We start from the raw sequence: 16,136 nt of genomic DNA, 5'->3' as shown, positions 1-16,136 counted from the left end.
CTTGAAGTAGGTCTATTCAGATCTATTCCAATTGATGTACACTGCACTCCTTGGATCTTTCAATTTTATGTCTTTCATAAGAGATGGGAATTTTTCAGTGATTATTTCCTCCATTATTGTTTCTGCCCCTTTTCTCTTCTCTTGTCCTTCTGTAACACTAATGCCATGTATATTCATTCACTTCATGTTGTCATTCAATTCCCTGAGAACCTGCTAATATTATTCCATTCTTTCCCTATCTGTTCTTTTGTGTGTAGGATTTCAGATGTCCTGTCATCTAGTTCCTGAATCCTTTCTTCTTCCCCTTCAAAGCTGTTGTATGTATCCATTTTGTTTTTCATCTCTTCTATTGTGCCTTTTATTCCCTTAAGTTCTGCTAATTGTTTTTCAAACTTTCAAGTTCTTCCATATGTTCACCCTTTATATCCTTCATATTTTTTTGCCATGTCTTCCCTCAACTTGTTGATTTGATTTTTGAATTGATTTAGCATATTGGTTTGAAGATCTTTAATTAGTTGTTTCAACTCCTGTGTCTCATTTAAAGTTCAAGTTTGTTCCTTTGACTGGGCCATATCTTCATTTTTCCTAGTGTGATTCATATTTTTCATTGTCTAGGTATCTGGTTTCCTTGAATACCCCAATCAGATTTTCCCATACAGGAGAAGCCCTGGTGTCAGGAGGGTGTAGTCTGAATCAGGTTTCCCTGAGCATGAGATGCAGCAGGTTGTCAGACTTTCCTGTGAGGCCACTAGATGCTGTGCCTTTTCTATCCTGACCAGCAGGTGGCACTTGTCAGCCTTCAGCTCCCCACTGGTGCAAAGAGGTGCATTGCCTTTAATTCACAGTAGACCCTGTCCAGCCAGGGGCTGTGGTAGTCAGAAGCCAAGCTTAATCTGTTTCTGTTTTTTCCCCAGGGCCTAGGGTCTGAGTTCTCTGATGGAGGGCAGCCACTTAAGCTGGGCCCATCTTCCCCTTTTCTTAGGGATGGTAAACCCTTTAGGGGTTTATCTCCTATACTTGTCTTCTTCCTTTGTCTCTCTCACTACCTTAACTCCACCCTTGCCTGGATCAAGGCTGACAATTGAAAATGCCTGAGTCTTTCTCTAAAGAGCTACTTAGAATGAGAGAAATAGAAGGAAAAAAGAAAGAAATCCCCTTTCCAGAGCCAGTCCCCAGTGCCCCAGTTGCCAGTCAAGAACCAGAGTTTGTGCTCAGTTCTATGTGCCCTCTTCTTGACACAAAGCCCTTTTTCAGTATTCTGAGCTCACTCAACTCCAAAAGCCTATTTTTAATTTATTTCTGTATTTTTCCCCATCATCTCTGCCTCCTCTCTGCTGGGAGATGCCATGGGTTGCTTTCCTGCTTTCTCTGGGTTTATCTGTGCTGTAGCTTCTATTCAGTGGTCCAAATTTGTTAATTAAAACCACAGTTGGAGCTTGGTTTATCTATCTTCCCTTGCTCATTGTAGAATGATTATTTTTCCCACCAGGAATTGTTTCAGCTCAGCCTGCCATGCCAGTGGGGGAGGGGTGCCAGCTCTGCAGTTTGGGGAGTTTCACTTACAGTCCTTACACTGTGATCTCAGGTGTTCCACCCATTCCAGAATGGTGTATGATGTGTGTTCCATCACAGATTCCCCCCAATAGTTGTTCTAGACTCTTTACTAGTTGTTCCTGGCTATACTACTTGTTCCAGAAGAATCCATATGCTGCCATTTGGCCCTACCCTCCTTTGTAGGAAGATTTTTGATGACTGATTGGATCTCTTTATTTTTATTTTTTTGTTGAGGTCTTCTATTTCCTCTAGAGTCAGTATAGGTTGTTCATGTGTGTGCTGCTTTGAGACTATAATGTATCCCACAAAGTCCATGTTCTTTTAATCCAATCTTGTGGTGCAGACTTGTTTGATTAGACTTTTTCTAGATGTGACCCCACCTATTTAAGGTGAGTCTTAATTAGTTTTCTGAAGTCCTTAGAGAGCTCAGAGATAAAGACAGAGTTCAGAGCCAACACATACTAAGATGCTTAGAAAGAAAACTCCCAGAGACATTTTGGAGACAGCTGCTGAAACCAGAACCAGGAGAGAATCTGAAAGATGAAATCCAGAGTTTGCCCCAGAAAAGCTAAAAGAAGACCCCCAGGTGCTTGGAGAGAAACACCTTGGGAGAAACAAGCAAGGATGCACCAGTGCTGGGAGAGAAAAGCTAAGAAAGAAGCCAAGAGACATTTTGGAGAAAGCAATGGAAACCAGATGCTTACCCTGGGAGAGTCCCTGCAGACTCCAGCCATCTGCCTTCCTGTATGACAGGGGAACCCCAGATGCCATTGGCATTTCTTCTGAGAAAGTATCATCTTATTGATGCCTTAATTTGGACATTGCATGGCCTTAAGATTGTAAACTTGTTAACTAATAAACCTCCTTTGTAAAAGCCAATCCATTTCTTGTATATTGTATTTCCAGAAGATTTAACAAACCAGAACAATGTTTTTTCCAGGGAACTACACACTTCCTCTAAGTTGTCTAGTTTGTTTGCATGCAGTTGTTCATAATATCCTCATATCATTATTTTAATTTCTTCAAGATCCATAGTAATGGTCCCCCATTCATTTCTGATTTTTTTTGGTATCTTCTCTCTTTTTGACTTTGTCAGTCAATTTCGTCGATCTCAAAGAACAGACTTTTGGTTTTTTTTTATGTTCTCTATTGTTTTTTGTTCTTGAAGTCATTTGTTTCTGCATTAATCTTTGTTATTTCTTTTCTTCTACTTGCTTAAGAATTGACTTGCTGTTCTTCTAGCGTCTTCAGTTCCTCAGTTAGGTTTTTGGTTTTAGTTTTCATTTCTTTTTAATGTATGCATTTAGAGCTATAAATTTCCCTTTCAGCCATGCCTTCACTTCATTCCATAGGTTTTGATATGTTGTATTTTCATTTGCATTCATTCCCAGAAATTTACCAATTTCTCTTTCAATTCCTTCTTTGACCCAGTGATTGTTTAGGAGTGTGTTGTTTAACTTCCATATATTTGTGAATGTTCTGGTTCTTTGGTGGTTATTGACTTCCAGCTGATTTCCATTATGGTTAGAGAAAGTGCTTTGAATAATTTCAATCTTTTTAAACTTATTGAGACATTTTTTGTACCACAGCATATGATATATTCAGGAGAACATTCCATGAGCACTAGAGAAGACTGTATATCCTAGTGTTTTGTATGCAGTGATCTATATATATATCTGTTAGGTCTAATTCATTTGTCATCGTATTTAGGTTCTCTATTTCCTTACTGGTCCTGTCTAGTTGTTCTTTGTAGTGAAGAGAGTGGTGTATTGAAGTCTCCCTCTATCATTGTTTTTTTTTTTGAACTTTTGATTTCTGCCGTATATTTGCCCAGTGTTTCCTTTACAGCCTCTATCTATTTTGCAATATCTTCTCTAAACTTTTTGAGTTGATTTAGCATTAGTTGTTTAAATTCCTGTATCTCAGTTGAAGGGTATGTTTGTTCCTTTGACTGGGCCATAACTTTGTTTTTCTTAGTGTAGGTTGTAATTTTCTGTTGTCTAGGCATGGTTTCCTTGGTTATCCAAATCAGGTTTTCCCAGACCAGAATAGGCTCAGGTCCCAGAGGGAAGAAATATTCAGTATCTGGTTTCCCTGTGGGTGTGTCTTAGAAAATTGCTCCACCCTTTGATGCCTCAGGTCACTGTGCTTTTCTGCCCAGCAGGTGATGCCTGTTAGCCTATAATTCTTGACTGGTGTGAGGAGGTATGGCTGTGTTCCCCCAGGCTCTGGGGTCTGGTTCTGAATGGAAAGGGCCCCACCCCTTTCCTCCTAGAGAAGACAGATCCCCCAGGTGGAGGTCATTAGCATTTCAATGGTCTCTCTCTCTCTGCTTGTGCTGTCTCCACCCTTCCCCGAGTCACAGCCCTGGAAACTGAAAATGACTGGGGCTTTCTCCACTGAGCGGAAAAAGAAACAGATAGTCCCCTTCAGACCCAGTCCAAGGCGACCCTCCAGCTCTCCCAGGTCAGTCGTCACCCAAAGCCTCTGTCTGTTTTTTGGGGATGCATACCTGTAGTGAGCAGTTCGCATTCGCTACTTAAAACCCCAGTTGGAGCTCAGCTGAGCTATATTTGCTTGCTGGGAGAGAGCTTCTGTCTGGCAGCAGGAGGCTTTGCAGCTTGGGCTATGGGGGGGGGGGGTCTCATGACTTGGGTCCGCAGGCTTTATTTACAGATTTTATGCTGTGTTCTCGGGCATTCCTCCCAATTCAGGTTGGTGTATGATGAGTGGATGGTCTCCTTTGTCCCCCCGCAGTTATTCTGGATTATTTACTAGTTGTTTCTGGTTTTTTGTAGTTGTTCCAGGGGGACTACTTAGCTTCCACTCCTCTCTATACCACCATCTTGCCCCGCCTGTCCCCCTCTATCATTGTTGAAACATCTATTACTCCTTTCAGTTTTGCCAATGTTTGTCTCATGTATTTTGTAGCTCCTTGATTTGGTGCATAAACATTCACAATTTTAAAAAATGTAATATTGATTATTTTCCCTTTTAATATACTTCTTTGTCTCTTCTAACATCTTTGAATTTAAAGACTATTTTGTTGTGCCTAAGGGTCTCCCCCTGAGTACCTCTTTCTTGCTCACATATGATCCTCTCTCTCTAGCTAAGCCACCTCAGCAGGTGAACACACTGCCCTCCCTCCTATGTGGGATCAGACCCCCAGGGGTGTAAATCTCCCTGACAACACAGGATATGACCCCAAGGGATGAATCTGGACCTGGAATCATGGGATTAAGAACATTTTCTTGGCCAAAAGGGGGATGCAAAATGAAAGGAGATAAAGTTTCAGTGGCTTAGAGATTTCAAACAGAGTCACTCTGGCAAACATTCTTATGCACTATTTAGATAACCCTTTTTAGTTTTTAATGTATTGGAATAGCTAGAAATAAATACCTGAAACCATCAAACTCCAACCCAGTAGCCTTGACTCTTGAAGATGATTGTATAATAATGTAGCTTACAAGGGGTGACACTGTGATTGTGAAAACCTTGTGGATAACACTCCCTTTATCCAGTGTATGGCTGGATGAGTAGATAAATGGGGACAAAAACTAAATGAAAGATAGGGTAGGATGGTGAGGATGATTTAGGTGTTCTTTTTTATTTTTATTTTTTATTCTTATTCTGATTCTTTCTTATGTAACAAAAATGTTCAAAAATAGATTGGGGTGATGAATGCATAACTGTATGATGGTACTGTGAACAGTTGATTGTACACCATGGATGATTATATGGTATGTGAATACATTCCAATAAAACTGAATTTAATTAAAAAAACTCTATTTTGTCTGATATTAGTACAGCTACCCCTGCTTTCTTTTGGTTGCAGCTTCCATGGAATATTTTTTTCATTCCCTTCATTTTCTATCTCTTTGTGTCTTTGGGTCTAAGATGAGTCTCTTTTAAGCAGCATATCAATGGATCATACTTTTTAATCCAGTCTGACAATCTGTATCTTTAATCAGATAGTTGAATCTGTTCACATTCAAAGTTATTACTGTAAAGGCAGTTCTTGAACCAATCAACTCTCCTTTGGTTACTTGTCAGATCTATTTTTCCCTTTTTCATTTTTTTTCCTTTAAGTTACTTTTACTAATACTCTTCAATTCTGTGCCCTTCTCTAGACCTCTCACTCCCTTCTTTTTTTAGCTGACAGAATTCCCTTTAGTATTTCTTACAAGACAGGTTTCTTGTTAACAAATTCTCTCAGAATTTGTTTGCTGTAAAAGTCTTATTCTCTCCCTCACATTTGAAGGGCAGCTTTGCTGGATAAAGAATTCTTGGCTGAAAATTTCTCTCATTCAGAATCTTGAAAATGTCATACCACTGCCTTCTCACCTACATGGTGCCTGTTGAGGAATCAGTACTTAATCTTATGTGGCTTCCCTTGTATGTGGTGAATCACTTTTCTTTGCTGCTTTCAGGAGTTTCTCCTCTTCAGCATTTGATAATATGATTAGTATGTGTCTCAGAGTGGGTCTATTTGAATTTATTCTATTTGGATTTCATTGGGCTTCTTTGATTTGCATATATTTGTCATTTTTAAGGGTAGAGTAGTTTTCCCCAACTAGCTCCTCAAATACTCTTCCCAGCCCTTTACTCCTCTCTTCTCCTTCTGGGACACCAATGATTCTTAAATTTGTGTACTTTATGTTTCCATCATTTCCCTGAACTTGAATTCAAATTTTTCAATCTTTTCCACCATTTGTTCTTTTCCACACTTGGATTCAATTGCCCTACTGTCTAGTTCACTTATTTTTCTGCCTCTTCAAATATACTACTGTTTCCCTCTAGTATATTTTTAATTTTATCTATAGTATCTTTCATTTCCATAAGCTCTGCTAGTTTACTATTTACACTTTCAGATTATTTTTATGCTCTTCTAGTGTCTTTTTGATGTTCGCCAGCTCATTGATGTTGTTTTTCAGATTTGTATGTATTTCTTTCATTAGTTGTTCCAAGTTCTGTGTCTCCAATGGCTTTTTAATTTGGTCATTTGGCATGGCTGTATCTTCTAGGATCTCCATGTGCTTTGTGATTTTCTGTTGCATTCTTGGCACTTACTTAACTTATTAAGGTTATTGTGGTTGATGCAAGTCTATTTGAACATTTGTATAAAATTTGGCAGAACTGTAATTTGCCAGAGTGCACTTTTCCTGTCTTCCCAGCAGATGGCATTCTTGGGCCACCTCTTCCCCTCAAGCTCACTTTTCCCTGACTGCAGCTGCATACTGTGGAGGGTCCAGACCAGGTGGACATCCAATCAGTGCTTTAGTTCTCCTTGCACACTGTAGACTGCCAGCCCCAGAGGTGGGGCTAGTCACTGTACAGTTTGTTGGGGAAGCTCCTTGAAGACATGGGATGTCTGATGTTTCCCAAGCTTACTAGTGGATTAATATTGGGCTGTGGGGCTGTAGTTTCACCTTCCCCAGCCTTCAGCCAGCTCTGAAGTGCCCTGCTTTTAGTAGGCCAAAAAGATCCTTGCTCACTGTGCACCCACTGGCCTCTTGGGTGGGGGAGGACCTCTTGGTGCTTCTGTGTGTCTCTCTCCCTTGTCCTTGCCTCTCTGCCCATTCATGTTGCAGGCCTCTGTGGAGAAGGGATAAAGGCAGTGGAAAACAGACTGTCTCTCATGCATGCTAATTGTTGGATTGGCTCTTCTCAGCTCTGTGTCCCCTCTCCCCCCATGGGGAGGGCCCCCAATTCTCCCCAAAACTAGGCCCCCACAGCAGCCTGCCTCATGGTTGAGGACCAGGCACTGTGTGCTGTAGCAAGTTCTCTGTATGGCTAACATAAGTTTGTTGCTTCCTGTGTCCCCTCACAGGACCTCACAGCTGTGGGACTAGGAAGGGTTATCTCCCCACTGATTGCAAAGATGGGAGTATGTGAGGGTGGAGCTCCTCCTTCTTTTGCTCCAGCCATCACATACCTGCCAGCCCCAGAGGCAGTCATGATTGAATAAATTCACCCCATCCTTTCAGTTGTACTTTCTCTGCTTTTGCATCCGGATCCCCCTATATATTGTGGGGTCCTGCACTGGAGGATCATACCCTGGAGCCACTGCCCCACTCATTTCCTGCCTTTTCTCTGCTTATTCCATGGGGGAGAAGTTTGCTCTCCTTCTCCTATTCTGTCATCCTCCCATAAATCTGCATAAATTTTTAAGATATTTTCTTTGTGGTTATGATGTGGATTATCTTTAACATCATAAGTCTATTACAATTTATACCAACTTAACTTTAAAAGCCTACATATGCTCTGCTCCTATATTCCTCTACCCCCCATTGGTTTTATTCTTCTCACAAATTATGTCCTTATACATTGTGGGTCCAATACCTAGATTCATGTTTTTATGGATCTGCATTTTAAATATAATTAGTGAAAACCAATATTATAAAGAAAAAAATTGAAATAATGCTATTATTTATATTTACCTATATAGTTACCTACACCAGAGGTCTTTATTTCTTCATAAAACCTCAAATTACTTTACTTTTTCATGTCATTTCCTTTCAACATGAAGGACTCCCTCTAGCATTTATCATAAGTCATACCTAGTGTTGATGAGCCCCCCCCCCCACAGCTTTTGTTTACCTGGGAATGTCTTAATTTCTCCATCATATTTGAAGGACAGTTGACTGGATATTAAGATCTTGTTAGGAAGTTTTATTCTTTCAATACTTTAAATATGTTACTCTTCTGTTGTTCATGGTTTCTGATGCGAGATTAGATGTTAGTCTTACTGATGATAGTGACTTTTCTGCTGTTTTCAAAATTCTCTCTTTTTGTGGGTTTTCAGCATTCAATTATATATCTCAGTGTGGGTCTCTTTTAGTTTATACTGCTTGGAATTTGTTGAGATTCTGCAATGTGTTTATTCATGATTTCATTAGATTTTGGAAATTTTGGGTCATTATATCTTCAAAAGTTTTTTCTACCCTGTTTACTGTCTTCTCTTCTGGTACTCCTATAATGCATTTGTTGGTACACTTCATGGTTTCCTACAGTTTTCTCAGTTTGAATTCATTTTTCTTCATTCTTTTCCTTTCACATAATGGATAATTTCAATTGTCTTATCTGCAAGTTCACTTCTTTCTTCTGGCTGTTTAAATCTGCTGTTGGATCCTTTTATTGAAATTTTAATTTCAGTTATGTATCTTCTCAACTCCAGAATTTCTATTTTGTTCCTTTTGAGAATTTTTATCTACTATAATACACATTTTGTTCATATATAATTTTCCTGATTTACTTTTGTTCCTTTTCCCTGTTTTCTTTTGTTCATTAATCCCATTAAAGATAATTAGCTACTAAAACAAATACCATGCAATGAGTTGGTTTAACAATAGGAAATTATTGGTTCATGGTTTCAGAGACTAGAAGATTTGATTCCTTCTGGGGTCAGTATCTTCTGGATGGTCAGCAATATTTAGGGTTTTGGCTTTTCCATCATCTGGAAATGCACATGTTGACATCTTCTCCTTTCTCTTTCAGATTCCATTGACTTCCTGTTTCTGGCTGCTCCCCATAGCTTCACTCTCTGTGGCCTTTCTATAAGGTCTCAAGCAACAAGATTAAGACCTATCCTGATGTGGGTGGGCCACACTTTAACATTAGTAACCTTATCAAAATGTCCTACTTACAATGAGTTCACACCCACAAGAATGGATTAAGATTAAAGGCACATTTTCATATTTTTCTGGCATACATAACTCTGATCCACTACAGTGTTGATCTAAAATCTTTGGTAATTACAGTGACTATGCTTTCTCTGGGATAATCTCTTCCAAATTCTTTTTTGTGTATTTTGGATTTTTTGGTTTAGAATTGAAAATTTTGAATATTATTTTTTAGTCATTCTGGAAATCTAGTCCTCCACTCATCAGTCCTCAGAGATTTATGATTTTTATGTGTTCAGTGGTGGAGCCATCCATTTTTTCCTTTTCCTCAGGTGTCAACCAGACCAATATAAGAAGAATAAAAATGGGTGCATTGCCTCTTTGAGTCTCCTGATGGATGTCATTCAGAAGACTGTGCTGCTGAAAGGGTCAAAATCCAGGTTAAGATCTCCTCTGGTTCCTCAGGGATCTGCCAGACCAACCCCAACTTTTAACCCAAACTTTTTGTAGAACAATGTTTCTTCTGCTGCCTCAGCCCCAGCTGGCCACTCCTGGAATGTGGCTGCTGTTTCCATTGTCATCACCATGGAACTGAGAAATTGAGGATGTTTTTTAGATCACACACTGCCTCAGTTATTTAAGCTTGAAAACTTTGCAGACTTTCTCTTCTTCCAGGATTTCCATGGTTGTTCTAAGTGTCTAGTCTGGTTCCAGAATTACCAGCTAGTTATTGCCAATCTCTTTTACTAACTCAGTCATTGTGTTGGTGGAGGGAGCAATGTGTAGAACTTCCTACATCAACATTTTGCATCTAGTTCAGGTATATGTTTTGCAAATAGTTCTCCCAGTCTGTGGCTCATCATCTCATTTCCTTAATGTACCATCTAAATAGTAAAAGTTGTTAATTTTATAAGGTCCAGTTTATTATTTTCTTTTATTTTTTTCTGCTTTTAGTTTCTTATATTAAAAAAAAAAATGCTCCCAAGTGCATTATGACTTTATCCTGTTTTCTTCTAGAAGTTTTATATTTTTGTTCTTACAATTATGTCTATGATCCATTCCAAGTTAAATTTGTATGAGGTCAAAGTTCATTTTTTTTTGTATGGGTACCCAATTTTCCTTCCCCATTAAATTGCCTTAGTGTTTTTTTAATCATTTTACCATATGAATGATTTATTTCCTTTTCTTTTTCTTCAGTTGTTCCAATTTTCTGTCCTTACACCAATACCACACTTTCTTGATTACGATAGCTTTATAGTAGGTCCTGAAAAGAGGTAGTGCAAGCCTGCAAACTTTGTCCCTTTACCAATTATTTTGGCTAGTCTAGGACCTTTTCATTTCCATATTAATTTTAGAATCAGCATCAATTTCTACAAGAATGCCTGTTGGAATTTTTTCCTCCTGTTTTTATTGAGATATAATTCCAATAACATAAAATTCACTGTTAGAAAGACTAAAATTCAGTGTTTTTAGTATATTATGGGATTGTGCAATAATCACCACTATCTAATTATAGAACATTTTCAACATCCTAAAAATAAATCACACACCTACTAGCAGTCCCTCCCAATTCCCACTTCCCCTCAGTCCCTGAAGCCACTAATATGCTTTCATCATCCATGTATTTGCCTATTCTGAACATTTCATATAGACCAATCATATAATATGTGACTTTTTATGTCACTCTCCTTTCACATGACATAATATTTTAAAAGTTTATCCATGTTGTGGCATGTATCAGTACTTCATTCTTTTTATTGCTGAATAATATACCATTATACACTTTTTATCCATTCATCACTTGATGGACATTTGGGTTATTTCCACTTTTTAGCTATTATGAATATTGCCATTATTATTTTGAATTGTTATTATATTATATTATAATGAACACTCAAGTACAAGCTTTCTGTAGACATGTTCTACATTCCTTGTGGTATATACCTAGAAGTAGAATTGCTAGAACATATTGTAACCATGAGTACCTGTTGAGGGAATACAAAATTGTCTTCAAAATTGGCTGAGCCATTTTACATTCTCATCAGCATTTTGTGAGGGTTCCAAAACCTCCACAACTTTGTTAACACTTGTTATTTTCAATTTCTTTTTTTACCCATCCTATAAGGTTGTGTCTCAGGGCTTTGCTTTGCACTTCTCTAGGAAGTATTTTTCTTTTGAGCATCTTTTCATGTGTTTATTCACCATTTGCATGTCTTCTTTGGGGAATTTTTCAGGGAATTTTTGTATCTTTATTCATGAGGAATATTGGTCTATAGTTTTCTTTCCTTGTAATGTCTTTGTGTAATACTGGCTTAATAGAGTGAGTTAGAAGTGTTCCCTCCTATTTTATGTTTTGGAAGAGCTCATAAAAGATTGGTATTAATTATTTAAATATTTGGTAGAATTCACCAGCAAAACTGTCTAATCCTAAGATTTTCTTTGTGGAAAGTTTTTGGATTGTTAACTTGAACTTTTTTCTATCGAGCACATCTTGTCAATATAATTTACTTGTATATCACTTGTCTCTTATGGGTCTACCCATATTTTCTTTTTTCTTATTGAGTTAGTTTTTATAGTTTGTGTCTTTCTATGACTTTGGCCACTTCATCCAGTTTGTCTAATTTGTTGGTATATAATTGTTTATAGTATTTGCTTATAATCATTTTCATTTCATTACATTTGTTTAGTAATTTCCCACTCTTTTTTTCCTGATTTTAGTACTATGAGTTTTCTTTCCTTTTCCCTTGCCCATTCTACCTGATAATTGTACTGCTGTTGATCTTGTCAAAAAACCATTTTTTCCCCATGGATTTTCTATATTGTACCTTCATTCTCCATTTTATCTATTTCCATCCAATTTCCCTTCCTTGTGTTTACATTGGCTTTAGATTTCTCTCCTTTTTCTTGTTACTTAAAGTGGAAAATTAGGTTATTTATTCAGGTCTTTCTTATTTTTAAATATGGCATTTGCAGCTATAAATTCACCTCTGAGAATTGCTTTTGAGCTGCAAGCCATATGTTTTGGTATGTTCTGGTTTTGTTTCAATTTGTCTCAAATTATTTTCTAATATCCTTGTGATTTTTTCTTTGATCCATTGGTTATTTAGGAAAGCACTCTTTAATTTTCATGTATTTTTTGAGTGTCCCACATTTTCTTCTGTCATTGACAAATTTAATGCCTTTGTGGTCTGAAAACATACTTTCCATGCCTTCTACCCTTTTAAAATAATTGATTCTTGTTTTATGGCCTAACATGTGGTCTATACTGATAATATTCCACATGAACTTGAAAAGAATGTGTATTCTCCTGTAGTTGTGGCAGCATTGTTGGGTGGAGAGTTATGTAGATGCAGATAATGGTATACTAGATGGTATCCAAGAGGCAACTTAGGCTATTTTTACTTTTTATACCTCTATTTTCTTCCTGCTCCTCAACTTGATCCTATTCAAATGCCTTATCGTCAAGTCCCTTGAATCTTTCTTCTGCCAGCTCTAATATGCTCTTGAAGCCATCCTGGACCTTTTTCATTTCAGTTATTGTGATGTTCAACTCCAGTAGTTCTGTTTGGTTCCTTTATAAAATTTCTATCCTGTCATTAGGATTCTCATTTTGCTCATTCATTGTTTTCCTGATATCCTTTTGTTCTTTATCTGTATTTTCTTCATCTCCTTGAGCATTAAGATGATTTTTTAAACTGAGTTTATTGAGATATATTCACATATCACACAATCAGCCATGGTGCACAATCAGTGGTTCACAGTACCATCATATAGCTGTGCATTCATCACCCCAGTCTATTTTCTGAACTTTTTTACCAGAAAAAGTAAAACTAAGAATAAAAAGTAAAAGTCAAAAGAACACCCAAATCATCCCACCCTCCCACCTTATTTTCCATTTAGATTTTGTCCCCATTCTTCTACTCATCCACCCATAACCTGGATAAAGGGAGTGTGATCCACAAGGCTTTCACAATCATACAGTCACCCCTTGAAAGCTACATTGCTATACAGTCATCTAAAAGAGTCAAGGCTACTGGGTTACAGTTTGTAAGTTTCAGGTATTTACTTTTAGTTATTCCTATACATTAAAACCTAAAAAGCATTATCTATATAGTGCATGACAGTGCCCACCAGAGTGACCTCTTGGCTCCATTTGGAATCTCTCAGCCACTGAAACTTTATTTTGTTTCATTTTGCATCCACCTTTTGATCAAGAAGGAGTTCTCAATCCCATGATGTCGACTCCAGATTCATCCCCAGGAGCCATATCTTGTATTGCCAGGAAGATTTACACCCTTGGGAGTCAGATCCCATGTAGGGGAAAGGGCAGTGTGTTCACCTGCTGAGTTGGGTCAGTTACAGAGAGAGGACAACATCTGAATAACAAAGAGGTACTCACAGGGCAACACTTAGGCATATTTATAAGCAGGGTTAGCCTCTCCTTTGCAGTAATGAGTTTCATAAGGGCAAGCCTCAAGATAGAGGGCTTGGCATACTAAACTGCCATTCCTCAAAGTTTGTGAGAACATCAACAACAATCCAGGTGAGGAATTCCAACACTTTTGCATTTTCCTCCAGCTCCTCAGGGGTGCCTACATGTATATTTTTATTCTCTGCCCAAATTATTTTGAGATGTGTCACTATTTCACATTAACCCATACAAAACTACCAGATCTCACTTCCTATTCAAAGTTCCATGTAATTATGGTATTTGAACAAACTGTACAAGTTAAATTGTTTATGAAATATAGATCTCACACCAAATAAACACATCTTCCCTTAGTCTCACATGTAAGTTGAAGTGTTAAAACATAGTCAGTGTTGTCCTTTACCCTTTGGCCTGATTTGCCCTGGTCCTAACCAGATCTGCTTCATTCATATCTCTAATTGAAGTCTTGACCCCTTTTTAGTTTTTTTAACAGTTGCTCTATGTGCTAATATTGACATTCATATCTGCCAAGTTCTAGCTCTGAGTTTCAGGTGTCACACAGAAACCCAAAGTTCCAGGAATCAATCAGGTTATACACAAAAGGATCAGCACCTCAGAATCTGGAGATGGACCTTACAATTCAGGAATAGATGTGATTTCTGTAAGAGCTTACAATCTAGGTACCATTACAATAAGAGTTCCACTGATACACTGTGCTGTAAGATTCAATTCTGAGTTTACACATTGCAGTTAGTCCACATTGGTGAGGCATATAGTGTTTGCCTTTGTTTCTTGTGTAGTTCACTGAAACTGCTGTATACAGGATCCATTCACCTTGTTGCATGTCTCACTGCTTCACTTCTCTCAGTTGCTCAATATTCCATGGTATGCATACACCAAGTTCACCATTCTGTTCCTCAGTAGATGTACCCTTAGGCCACCTCCACCTATTGCAAATCATGCATACTGCCTCCATAAGCAGCAGTATGTAAATGTCCTTTCATGTCCCAGCTCTCAGATCCTCCAAGAATATGCCCCCCAATGAGGTTGCAAGGCATTATGGTACCCATATACTTAGCTTCTTATGGAACCACCACAGGGTCCTCCAGAAAGGGTACACCATTCTGACTCCTAACCAACAGTAAATACACACATTCCTCCCTCCATGTTTTCTCCAGCACTTTTATCCTTATTTGTATTTTTCCTACAATTTTATAGAGCTATATTCACATACCATACAATTATCCACATTGTACAATCAGTTGTTCATATCATCATACAATTGTGCATTTATTACCACAGTCAGTACTAGAACATATTGATTACTATGAAAAAAGGTTTTTTTAATGAATATTAAGAAAAAATAGTAAAAAGAAATATAAAATATCATACAATACAATATTAGGGTCAGACAACAACATCACTATCAAGAATCCCATATCCCTCCCTTATCTCCCCCTCTCATACACATTTAGCTTTAGTATATTGCCTTGTTACATTTAATGGAAGCATATTACAATGTTACTATTGACCATACACTCCAGTTTGTTTGATTATATTTTCCCCATACCATCTCCTTTTCAACACTTTGCATGGTTGACATTCATTTGTTCTCCCACATGCAAGAATATGTTTATATTTGTACATTTACTCACAATCATTGACCAATCCAGTTTTTGCTAAGTTAAACAGTTGCACTCTTTATCTTCTAACTTTACCTCAGGTGTCATACATGCCCCTAGCCCACCTATTTCAGCTTTACTCATGGATATTTTGGTTCAGTGTACTAACAATATTGTGCTACCATCAAACAGTATTATGCTATTTCTAGATATATACAGTCATTCTTGCTGAACATTCTGTAGTCCTTCAGCATCAAATGTCCGATCTCTACCCTCTTTCTGTCTCCTGATAGCCTGTGTTGATAGCATTTAACTATCAAAGTTTGCTCATTAATGTTAGTGCATATTAGTGAGACCATACAGTATTTGTCTTTTGTTTCTCGATAACTTCACTCAACATAATGTCCTCGAGGTTCATCCACATTATTACATGTTCCATATCTTTGTTCTGACTTACACCTGTGTAATATTCCATCATGTATGTGTACTACAGTTTGTTTATCCACTTGTCTACTGATTGACATTTGGGCTGCTTCCATCTCTTGGCTATCATGAATAATGCCACAATAAATATCAGTTTACAAATGTCCATTCATGTCTTAACTTTCTATTTCTCTGAGTATATACCTATTAATTGAATAGCTGGGTCATATGGCAAATCTATATGTAGCTTCCTGAGGAACTGCCACACTGTCTTCCAGAGCAGTTGCCCCATTCTACATTCCCACCAACAGTGAATAAATGTGCCTTTTTCTCCACATCCTCTATAGCACTTGTAGTTTCCTGTTTTTGGATAATGGTCATTCTGGTAGGTGTGAGATGATATCTCATTGCGGTTTTGTTTTGCATTTCCCTAATAGTCAATGAAGTTGAGCATTTTTTCATGTTATTGAGTCTTTTTAAATTCCT

The sequence above is a fragment of the Choloepus didactylus genome, chromosome X (assembly GCF_015220235.1).
Source record: "Choloepus didactylus isolate mChoDid1 chromosome X, mChoDid1.pri, whole genome shotgun sequence".
In the NCBI taxonomy this organism is placed as follows: Eukaryota; Metazoa; Chordata; class Mammalia; order Pilosa; family Megalonychidae; genus Choloepus; species Choloepus didactylus.
The sequence above is the reverse complement of the archived record's forward strand: the minus strand, read 5'-3'. Positions refer to the sequence as shown.